The sequence below is a fragment of the Haliotis rubra genome, unplaced genomic scaffold (assembly GCF_003918875.1).
Source record: "Haliotis rubra isolate DU_JTF1 unplaced genomic scaffold, ASM391887v1 Scf1299, whole genome shotgun sequence".
NCBI lineage: Eukaryota > Metazoa > Mollusca > Gastropoda > Lepetellida > Haliotidae > Haliotis > Haliotis rubra.
In genome coordinates, this window is record NW_025765224.1 from 208,383 (window position 1) to 221,559 (window position 13,177).

A 13,177-nucleotide genomic window follows, 5' to 3' on the forward strand; every position below is an offset into this window, starting at 1 on the left:
ATGGAACCTCCCAGGGTTATAGAGCACTCTGATCATAATCACTAAGATAATACGTGATGTATGGAACCTCCCAGGGTTATAGAGGACTTTGATCATAATCACTAAGATAATACGTGATGTATGGAACCTCCCAGGGTTATAGAGGACTGTGATCACAATCACTAAGATAATACGTGATGTATGGAACCTCCCAGGGTTATAGAGGACTGTGATCACAATCACTAAGATAATACGTGATGTATGGAACCTCCCAGGTTTATAGAGGACTTTGATCATAATCACTAAGATAATACGTGATGTATGGAACCTCCCAGGGTTATAGAGGACTGTGATCACAACCACTAAGATAATACGTGATGTATGGAACCTCCCAGGGTTATAGAGGACTATGATCACAATCACTAACATAATACGTGATGTATGGAACCTCCCAGGGTTATAGACCTCCCACTGTGATCACAATCACTAAGATAATACGTGATGTATGGAACCTCCCAGGGTTATAGAGGACTGTGATCACAATCACCATAAGATAATACGTGATGTATGGAACCTCCCAGGGTTATAGAGGACTGTGATCACAATCACTAAGATAATACGTGATGTATGGAACCTCCCAGGGTTATAGAGGACTGTGATCACAATCACTAAGATAATACGTGATGTATGGAACCTCCCAGGGTTATAGAGGACTGTGATCACAATCACTAAGATAATACGTGATGTATGGAACCTCCCAGGGTTATAGAGGACTGTGATCACAATCACTAAGATAATACGTGATGTATGGAACCTCCCAGGGTTATAGAGGACTGTGATCACAATCACTAAGATAATACGTGATGTATGGAACCTCCCAGGGTTATAGAGGACTGTGATCACAATCACTAAGATAATACGTGATGTATGGAACCTCCCAGGGTTATAGAGGACTGTGATCATAATCACTAAGATAATACGTGATGTATGGAACCTCCCAGGGTTATAGAGGACTGTGATCACAATCACTAAGATAATACGTGATGTATGGAACCTCCCAGGGTTATAGAGGACTGTGATCACAATCACTAAGATAATACGTGATGTATGGAACCTCCCAGGGTTATAGAGGACTGTGATCACAATCACTAAGATAATACGTGATGTATGGAACCTCCCAGGGTTATAGAGGACAGTGATCACAATAATACGTGATGTATGGAACTAAGATAATACGTGATGTATGGAACCTCCCAGGGTTATAGAGGACTATGATCACAATCACTAAGATAATACGTGATGTATGGAACCTCCCAGGGTTATAGAGGACTGTGATCACAATCACTAAGATAATACGTGATGTATGGAACCTCCCAGGGTTATAGAGGACTGTGATCACAATCACTAAGATAATACGTGATGTATGGAACCTCCCAGGGTTATAGAGGACTGTGATCACAATCACTAAGATAATACGTGATGTATGGAACCTCCCAGGGTTATAGAGGACTGTGATCACAATCACTAAGATAATAGAGGACTAGAGGACTATGATCACAATCACTAAGATAATACGTGATGTATGGAACCTCCCAGGGTTATAGAGCACTGTGATCACAATCACTAAGATAATACGTGATGTATGGAACCTCCCAGGGTTATAGAGCACTATGATCACAATCACTAAGATAATACGTGATGTATGGAACCTCCCAGGGTTATAGAGGACTGTGATCACAATCACTAAGATAATACGTGATGTATGGAACCTCCCAGGGTTATAGAGGACTATGATCACAATCAATAAGATAATACGTGATGTATGGAACCTCCCAGGGTTATAGAGGACTGTGATCACAATCACTAAGATAATACGTGATGTATGGAACCTCCCAGGGTTATAGAGGACTATGATCACAATCACTAAGATAATACGTGATGTATGGAACCTCCCAGGGTTATAGAGGACTGTGATCACAATCACTAAGATAATACGTGATGTATGGAACCTCCCAGGGTTATAGAGGACTGTGATCACAATCACTAAGATAATACGTGATGTATGGAACCTCCCAGGGTTATAGAGGACTGTGATCACAATCACTAAGATAATACGTGATGTATGGAACCTCCCAGGGTTATAGAGGACTGTGATCACAATCACTAAGATAATACGTGATGCATGGAACCTCCCAGGGTTATAGAGGACTGTGATCACAATCACTAAGATAATACGTGATGTATGGAACCTCCCAGGGTTATAGAGGACTGTGATCACAATCACTAAGATAATACGTGATGTATGGAACCTCCCAGGGTTATAGAGGACTGTGATCACAATCACTAAGATAATACGTCATGTATGGAACCTCCCAGGGTTATAGAGGACTGTGATCATAATCACTAAGATAATACGTGATGTATGGAACCTCCCAGGGTTATAGAGGACTGTGATCACAATCACTAAGATAATACGTGATGTATGGAACCTCCCAGGGTTATAGAGGACTATGATCACAATCACTAAGATAATACGTGATGTAATGGAACCTCCCAGGGTTATAGAGGACTGTGATCACAATCACTAAGATAATACGTGATGTATGGAACCTCCCAGGGTTATAGAGGACTGTGATCACAATCACTAAGATAATACGTGATGTATGGAACCTCCCAGGGTTATAGAGGACTGTGATCACAATCACTAAGATAATACGTGATGTATGGAACCTCCCAGGGTTATAGAGGACTGTGATCACAATCACTAAGATAATACGTGATGTATGGAACCTCCCAGGGTTATAGAGGACTGTGATCACAATCACTAAGATAATACGTGATGTATGGAACCTCCCAGGGTTATAGAGGACTGTGATCACAATCACTAAGATAATACGTGATGTATGGAACCTCCCAGGGTTATAGAGGACTGTGATCACAATCACTAAGATAATACGTGATGTATGGAACCTCCCAGGGTTATAGAGGACTGTGATCACAATCACTAAGATAATACGTGATGTATGGAACCTCCCAGGGTTATAGAGGACTGTGATCATAATCACTAAGATAATACGTGATGTATGGAACCTCCCAGGGTTATAGAGGACTGTGATCACAATCACTAAGATAATACGTGATGTATGGAACCTCCCAGGGTTATAGAGGACTGTGATCACTACAATCACTAAGATAATACGTGATGTATGGAACCTCCCAGGGTTATAGAGGACTTTGATCACAATCACTAAGATAATACGTGATGTATGGAACCTCCCAGGGTTATAGAGGACTCATGATCATAACCACTAAGATAATACGTGATGTATGGAACCTCCCAGGGTTATAGAGGACTATGATCATAATCACACAAGATAATACGTGATGTATGGAACCTCCCAGGGTTATAGAGGACTATGATCATAATCACTAAGATAATACGTGATGTATGGAACCTCCCAGGGTTATAGAGGACTGTGATCACAATCACTAAGATAATACGTGATGTATGGAACCTCCCAGGGTTATAGAGGACTGTGATCACAATCACTAAGATAATACGTGATGTATGGAACCTCCAGGGTTATAGAGGACTGTGATCACAACCACTAAGATAATACGTGATGTATGGAACCTCCCAGGGTTATAGAGGACTGTGATCACAACCACTAAGATAATACGTGATGTATGGAACCTCCCAGGGTTATAGAGGACTATGATCACAATCACTAAGATAATACGTGATGTATGGAACCTCCCAGGGTTATAGAGGACTGTGATCACAATCACTAAGATAATACGTGATGTATGGAACCTCCCAGGGTTATAGAGGACTATGATCACAATCACTAAAGATAATACGTGATGTATGGAACCTCCCAGGGTTATAGAGCACTATGATCACAATCACTAAGATAATACGTGATGTATGGAACCTCCCAGGGTTATAGAGCACTCATGATCACAATCACTAAGATAATACGTGATGTATGGAACCTCCCAGGGTTATAGAGGACTATGATCACAATCACTAAGATAATACGTGATGTATGGAACCTCCCAGGGTTATAGATGACTATGATCACAATCACTAAGATAATACGTGATGTATGGAACCTCCCAGGGTTATAGAGGACCATGATCACAATCACTAAGATAATACGTGATGTATGGAACCTCCCAGGGTTATAGAGGACTGTGATCACAATCACTAAGATAATACGTGATGTATGGAACCTCCCAGGGTTATAGAGGACTGTGATCACAACCACTAAGATAATACGTGATGTATGGAACCTCCCAGGGTTATAGAGGACTATGATCACAATCACTAAGATAATACGTGATGTATGGAACCTCCCAGGGTTATAGAGGACTGTGATCACAACCACTAAGATAATACGTGATGTATGGAACCTCCCAGGGTTATAGAGGACTGTGATCACAATCACTAAGATAATACGTGATGTATGGAACCTCCCAGGGTTATAGAGGACTGTGATCACAATCACTAAGATAATACGTGATGTATGGAACCTCCCAGGGTTATAGAGCACTATGATCACAATCACTAAGATAATACGTGATGTATGGAACCTCCTATATTATAGAACCTCCCCACGTGGTATGGAACCTATAGAGGACTATGATCACAATCACTAAGATAATACGTGATGTATGGAACCTCCCAGGGTTATAAGAGGACTGTGATCACAATCACTAACATAATATGTGATGTATGGAACCTCCCAGGGTTATAGAGGACTGTGATCACAATCACTAAGATAATACGTGATGTATGGAACCTCCCAGGGTTATAGAGGACTTTGATCATAATCACTAAGATAATACGTGATGTATGGAACTCCCAGGGTTATAGAGGACTGTGATCACAACCACTAAAGATAATACAGTGATGTATGGAACCTCCAGGGTTATAGAGGACTGTGATCACAATCACTAAGATAATACGTGATGTAATGGAACCTCCCAGGGTTATAGAGGACTATGATCATAATCACTAAGATAATACGATGATATGATGTATGGAACCTCCCATGGGACCTCCCAGGGTTATAGAGGACTGTGATCACAATCACTAAGATAATACGTGATGTATGGAACCTCCCAGGGTTATAGAGGACTGTGATCACAATCACTAAGATAATACGTGATGTATGGAACCTCCCAGGGTTATAGGGACTGTGATCACAATCACTAAGATAATACGTGATGTATGGAACCCCCAGGGTTATAGAGGACTGTGATCACAATCACTAAGATAATACGTGATGTATGGAACCCCAGGGTTATAGAGGACTGTGATCACAATCACTAAGATAATACGTGATGTATGGAACCTCCCAGGGTTATAAGAGGACTGTGATCACAACCACTAAAAGATAATACGTGATGTATGGAACCTCCCAGGGTTATAAGAGGACTATGATCACAATCACTAAGATAATACGTGATGTATGGAACCTCCCAGGGTTATAGAGCACTCATGATCACAATCACTAAGATAATACGTGATGTATGGAACCTCCCAGGGTTATAGAGGACTATGATCACAATCACTAAGATAATACGTGATGTATGGAACCTCCCAGGGTTATAGAGAGGACTATGATCACAATCACTAAGATAATACGTGATGTATGGAACCTCCCACTATGATCACAATCACTAGATAATACGTGATGTATGGAACCTCAGGGTTATAGAGGGACTATGATCACAACCACTAAGATAATACGTGATGTATGGAACCTCCCAGGGTTATAGAGCACTATGATCACAATCACTAAGATAATACGTGATGTATGGAACCTCCCAGGGTTATAGAGGACTGTGATCACAACCACTAAGATAATACGTGATGTATGGAACCTCCCAGGGTTATAGAGGACTGTGATCACAATCACTAAGATAATACGTGATGTATGGAACCTCCCAGGGTTATAGAGGACTGTGATCACAACTACACTAAGATAATACGTGATGTATAGAACCTCCCAGGGTTATAGAGGAGATCACAATCACTCAAGATAATATGATATGGAACCTCCCAGGGTTATAGAGGACTATGATCACAATCACTAAAGATAATACGTGATGTATGGAACCTCCCAGGGTTATAGAGGACTATGATCACAATCACTAAGATAATACGTGTGTATGGAACCTCCCAGGGTTATAGAGGACTGTGATCACAATCACTAAGAATAATACGTGATGTATGGAACCTCCCAGGGTTATAGAGGACTGTGATCACAATCAATAAGATAATACGTGATGTATGGAACCTCCCAGGTTATAGAGGACTAGAGGTGATCACAATCAATAAGATAATGGAACAAGTGACTGTGATCACAATCACTAACATATGCGTGATGGAACCTCCCAGGGTTATAGAGGACTGTGATCACAACCACTAAGATAATACGTCATGTATGGAACCTCCCAGGGTTATAAGAGGACTGTGATCACAATCACTAAGATAATACGTCATGTATGGAACCTCCCAGGGTTATAGAGGACTATGATCACAATCACTAAGATAATACGTGATGTATGGAACCTCCCAGGGTTATAGAGGACTGTGACCTCCCACAATCACTAAGATGATACGTGATGTATGGAACCTCCCAGGGTTATAGAGGACTGTGATCACAATCACTAAAAGATAATAATGATGGAAATACGTAAGATAATGTATGGAACCTCCCAGGGTTATAGAGCACTATGATCACAATCACTAAGATAATACGTGATGTATGGAACCTCCCAGGGTTATAGAGGACTGTGATCACAATCACTAAGATAATACGTGATGTATGGAACCTCCCAGGGTTATAGAGAGACTGTGATCACAATCACTAAGATAATACGTGATGTATGGAACCTCCCAGGGTTATAGAGGACTATGATCACAATCACTAAGATAATACGTGATGTATGGAACCTCCCAGGGTTATATAGGACTGTGATCACAATCACTAAGATAATACGTCATGTATGGAACCTCCCAGGGTTATAAGAGGAGATCACTCATGATCACAATCACTAAGATAATACGTGATGTATGGAACCTCCCAGGGTTATAGAGGACTGTGATCACAATCACTAAGATAATACGTGATGTATGGAACCTCCCAGGGTTATAGAGGACTGTGATCACAATCACTAAGATAATACGTGATGTATGGAACCTCCCAGGGTTATAGAGGACTGTGATCACAATCACTAAGATAATACGTGATGTATGGAACCTCCAGGGTTATAGAGGACTGTGATCACAATCACTAAAAGATAATACGTGATGTATGGAACCTCCCCAGGGTTATAGAGGACTGTGATCACAATCACTAAGATAATACGTGATGTATGGAACCTCCCAGGGTTATAGAGGACTTTGATCACAATCACTAAGATAATGCGTGATGTATGGAACCTCCCAGGGTTATAGAGGACTGTGATCACAATCACTAAGATAATACGTCATGTATGGAACCTCCCAGGGTTATAGAGGACTGTGATCACAATCACTAAGATAATACGTGATGTATGGAACCTCCCAGGGTTATAGAGGACTGTGATCACAATCACTAAGATAATACGTGATGTATGGAACCTCCCAGGGTTATAGAGCACTCTGATCATAATCACTAAGATAATACGTGATGTATGGAACCTCCCAGGGTTATAGAGGACTTTGATCATAATCACTAAGATAATACGTGATGTATGGAACCTCCCAGGGTTATAGAGGACTGTGATCACAATCACTAACATAATACGTGATGTATGGAACCTCCCAGGGTTATAGAGGACTGTGATCACAATCACTAAGATAATACGTGATGTATGGAACCTCCCAGGGTTATAGAGGACTTTGATCACAATCACTAAGATAATACGTGATGTATGGAACCTCCCAGGGTTATAGGGGACTATGATCACAACCACTAAGATAATACGTGATGTATGGAACCTCCCAGGGTTATAGAGGACTATGATCACAATCATCTAAGATAATACGTGATGTGTGGAACCTCCCAGGGTTATAGAGCACTATGATCACAATCACAAAGATAATACGTGATGTATGGAACCTCCCAGGGTTATAGAGGACTGTGATCACAATCACTAAGATAATACGTGATGTGTGGAACCTCCCAGGGTTATAGAGCAATAAGATCATAATCACTAAGATAATACGTGATACGTGTGTATGGAACCTCCCAGGGTTATAGAGGACTGTGATCACAATCACTAAGATAATACGTGATGTATGGAACCTCCCAGGGTTATAGAGGACTCTGATCACAATCACTAAGATAATACGTGATGTATGGAACCTCCCAGGGTTATAGAGGACTGTGATCACAATCACTAAGATAATACGTGATGTATGGAACCTCCCAGGGTTATAGAGGACTATGATCACAACCACTAAGATAATACGTGATGTATGGAACCTCCCAGGGTTATAGAGAGGACTATGATCACAATCACTAAGATAATACGTGATGTATGGAACCTCCCAGGGTTATAGAGGACTGTGATCACAATCACTAAGATAATACGTGATGTATGGAACCTCCCAGGGTTATAGAGGACTGTGATCACAATCACTAAGATAATACGTGATGTATGGAACCTCCCAGGGTTATAGAGCACTATGATCACAATCACTAAGATAATACGTGATGTATGGAACCTCCCAGGGTTATAAAGCACTATGATCACAATCACTAAGATAATACGTGATGTATGGAACCTCCCAGGGTTATAGAGGACTGTGATCACAATCACTAAGATAATACGTGATGTATGGAACCTCCCAGGGTTATAGAGCACTATGATCACAATCACTAAGATAATACGTGATGTATGGAACCTCCCAGGGTTATAGAGGCACTGTGATCACAACCACTAAGATAATACGTGATGTATGGAACCTTCCAGGGACTGTGATTATAGAGGACTGTCCCAGGGATCACAATCACTAAGATAATACGTGATGTATGGAACCTCCCAGGGTTATAGAGCACTGTGATCACAATCACTAGATAATACAATTATAAAGAACTATGATCCCTCATAAGATATGCGTGATGTATGGAACCTCCCAGGGTTTATAGAGGACTGTGATCACAATTACTAAGATAATACGTCATGTATGGAACCTCCCAGGGTTATAGAGGACTTTGATCACAATCACTAAGATAATACGTGATGTATGGAACCTCCAGGGTTATAGAGGACTATGATCACAATCACCTAAGATAATACGTGATGATGTATGTAACCTCCCAGGGTTATAGAGCACTATGATCACAATCACTAAGATAATACTGATGTATGGAACCTCCCAGGGTTATAGAGGACTGTGATCACAATCACTAAGATAATACGTGATGTATGGAACTCCCAGGGTTATAGAGGACTGTGATCATAATAACAAAAATGATACGTGATGTATGGAACCTCCCAGGGTTATAGAGGACTGTGATCACAATCACTAAGATAATACGTGATGTATGGAACCTCCCAGGGTTATAGAGGACTTTGATCACAATCACTAAGATAATACGTGATGTATGGAACCTCCCAGGGTTATAGAGGACTGTGATCACAATCACTAAGATAATACGTGATGTATGGAACCTCCAGGGTTATAGAGGACTGTGATCACAATCACTAAGATAATACGCGATGTATGGAACCTCCCAGGGTTATAGAGGACTGTGATCACAATCACTAAGATAATACGTCATGTATGGAACCTCCCAGGGTTATAGAGGACTGTGATCACAATCACTAAAGATAATACGTGATGTATGGAACCTCCCAGGGTTATAGAGGACTGTGATCACAATCACTAAGATAATACGTGATGTATGGAACCTCCCAGGGTTATAGAGGACTCTGATCACAATCACTAAGATAATACGTGATGTATGGAACCTCCCAGGGTTATAGAGCACTCTGATCATAATCACTAAGATAATACGTGATGTATGGAACCTCCCAGGGTTATAGAGGACTGTGATCATAATCACTAACATAATACGTGATGTATGGAACCTCCCAGGGTTATAGAGGACTGTGATCACAACCACTAAGATAATACGTCATGTATGGAACCTCCCAGGGTTATAGAGGACTTTGATCACAATCACTAAGATAATACGTGATGTATGGAACCTCCCAGGGTTATAGAGGACTATGATCACAACCACTAAGATAATACGTGATGTATGGAACCTCCCAGGGTTATAGAGGACTATGATCACAATCACTAACATAATACGTGATGTGTGGAACCTCCCAGGGTTATAGAGCAATAAGATCATAATCACAAAGATGATACGTGATGTATGGAACCTCCCAGGGTTATAGAGGACTGTGATCACAATCACTAAGATAATACGTGATGTATGGAACCTCCCAGGGTTAAAGAGGACTGTGATCACAATCACTAAGATAATACGTGATGTATGGAACCTCCCAGGGTTATAGAGGACTGTGATCACAATCACTAAGATAATACGTGATGTATGGAACCTCCCAGGGTTATAGAGGACTGTGATCACAACCACTAAGATAATACGTGATGTATGGAACCTCCCAGGGTTATAGAGCACTATGATCACAATCACTAAGATAATACGTGATGTATGGAACCTCCCAGGGTTATAGAGGACTGTGATCACAACCACTAAGATAATACGTGATGTATGGAACCTCCCAGGGTTATAGAGGACTATGATCACAATCACTAAGATAATACGTGATGTATGGAACCTCCCAGGGTTATAGAGGACTGTGATCACAATCACTAAGATAATACGTGATGTATGGAACCTCCCAGGGTTATAGAGTTAACTATGATCACAATCACTAAGATAATACGTGATGTATGGAACCTCCCAGGGTTATAAAGCACTATGATCACAATCACTAAGATAATACGTGATGTATGGAACCTCCCAGGGTTATAGAGGACTGTGATCACAACCACTAAGATAATGCATTGATGTATGGAACCTCCCAGGGTTATAGAGCACTATGATCACAATCACTAAGATAATACGTGATGTATGGAACCTCCCAGGGTTATAGAGGACTGTGATCACAATCACTAAGATAATACGTGATGTATGGAACCTCCCAGGGTTATAGAGGACTGTGATCACAATCACTAAGATAATACGTGATGTGGTGGAACCTCCCATAGGGTTATAGAGGACTGTGATCCCAAGTCACTAAGATGACACGTGATGTATGGAACCTCCCAGGTTTATAGGACTGTGATCACAATCACTAAGATAATACGTGATGTATGGAACCTCCCAGGGTTATAGAGGCACTATGATCACAATCACTAAGATAATATATGATGTATGGAACCTCCCAGGGTTATAGAGCACTATGATCACAATCACTAAGATAATACGTGATGTATGGAACCTCCCAGGGTTATAGAGGACTGTGATCACAATCACTAAGAAAATACGTGATGCATGGAACCTCCCAAGGGTTATAGAGGACTGTGATCATAATAACAAAGATGATACGTGATGCATGGAACCTCCCAGGGTTATAGATAGACTGTGATCACAATCACTAAGATCATACGTGATGTATGGAACCTCCCAGGGTTATAGAGGACTGTGATCACGTAATCACTAAGATAATACGTGATGTATGGAACCTCCCAGGGTTAGAGAGGACTTTGATCACAATCACTAAGATAATACGTGATGTATGGAACCTCCCAGGGTTATAGAGGACTGTGATCACAATCACTAAGATAATACGTCATGTATGGAACCTCCCAGGGTTATAGAGGACTGTGATCACAATCACTAAGATAATGGCACGTGATGTATGGAACCTCCCAGGGTTATAGAGGACTGTGATCACAATCACTGAAGAATAATACTAGATCACAATCACTAAGTGATGTATGGAACCTCCCAGGGTTAAAGAGGACTGTGATCACAATCACTAAGATAATACGTGATGTATGGAACCTCCCAGGGTTATAGAGGACTGTGATCACAATCACTAAGATAATACGTCATGTATGGAACCTCCCAGGGTTATAGAGAGCACTCTGATCATAATCACTAAGATAATACCTGATGTATGGAACCTCCCAGGGTTATAGAGCACTCTTGATCATAATCACTAAGATAATACGTGATGTATGGAACCTCCCAGGGTTAGAGAGGACTGTGATCACAATCACTAAGATAATACGTGATGTATGGAACCTCCCAGGGTTATAGAGGACTCCTGATCACAATCACTAAGATAATACGTGATGTATGGAACCTCCCAGGGTTATAGAGGACTATTGATCACAATCACTAAAAGATAATACGTGATGTATGGAACCTCCCAGGGTTATAGAGGACTATGATCACAATCACTAAGATAATACAAAGTGATGTGCTGGAACCATAATCACCATAATACGGTTATGGAAGAGGGTTAAGATCACTAATCACAAAAGATGATACGTGATGTATGGAACCTCCCAGGGTTATAGAGGACTGTGATCATAATCACTAAGATAATACGTGATGTATGGAACCTCCCAGGGTTAAGAGGACTGTGATCACAATCACTAAGATAATACGTGATGTATGGAACCTCCCAGGGTTATAGAGGACTGTGATCACAATCACTAAGATAATACCTGATGTATGGAACCTCCCAGGGTTATAGAGCACTATGATCACAATCACTAAGATAATACCTGATGTATGGAACCTCCCAGGGTTATAGAGCACTATGATCACAATCACTAAGATAATACGTGATGTATGGAACCTCCCAGGGTTATAGAGAGGACTGTGATCACAATCACTAAGATAATACGTGATGTATGGAACCTCCCAGGGTTATAGAGCACTATGATCACAATCACTAAGATAATACGTGATGTATGGAACCTCCCAGGGTTATAGAGGACTATGATCACAATCACTAAGATAATACGTGATGTATGGAACCTCCCAGGGTTATAGAGGACTGTGATCACAATCACACTAAGATATTACGTAATGTATGGAACCTCCCAGGGTTATAGAGAGCACTATGATCACAATCACTAAGATAATACGTGATGTATGGAACCTCCCAGGGTTATAGAGGACTGTGATCACAATCACTAAGA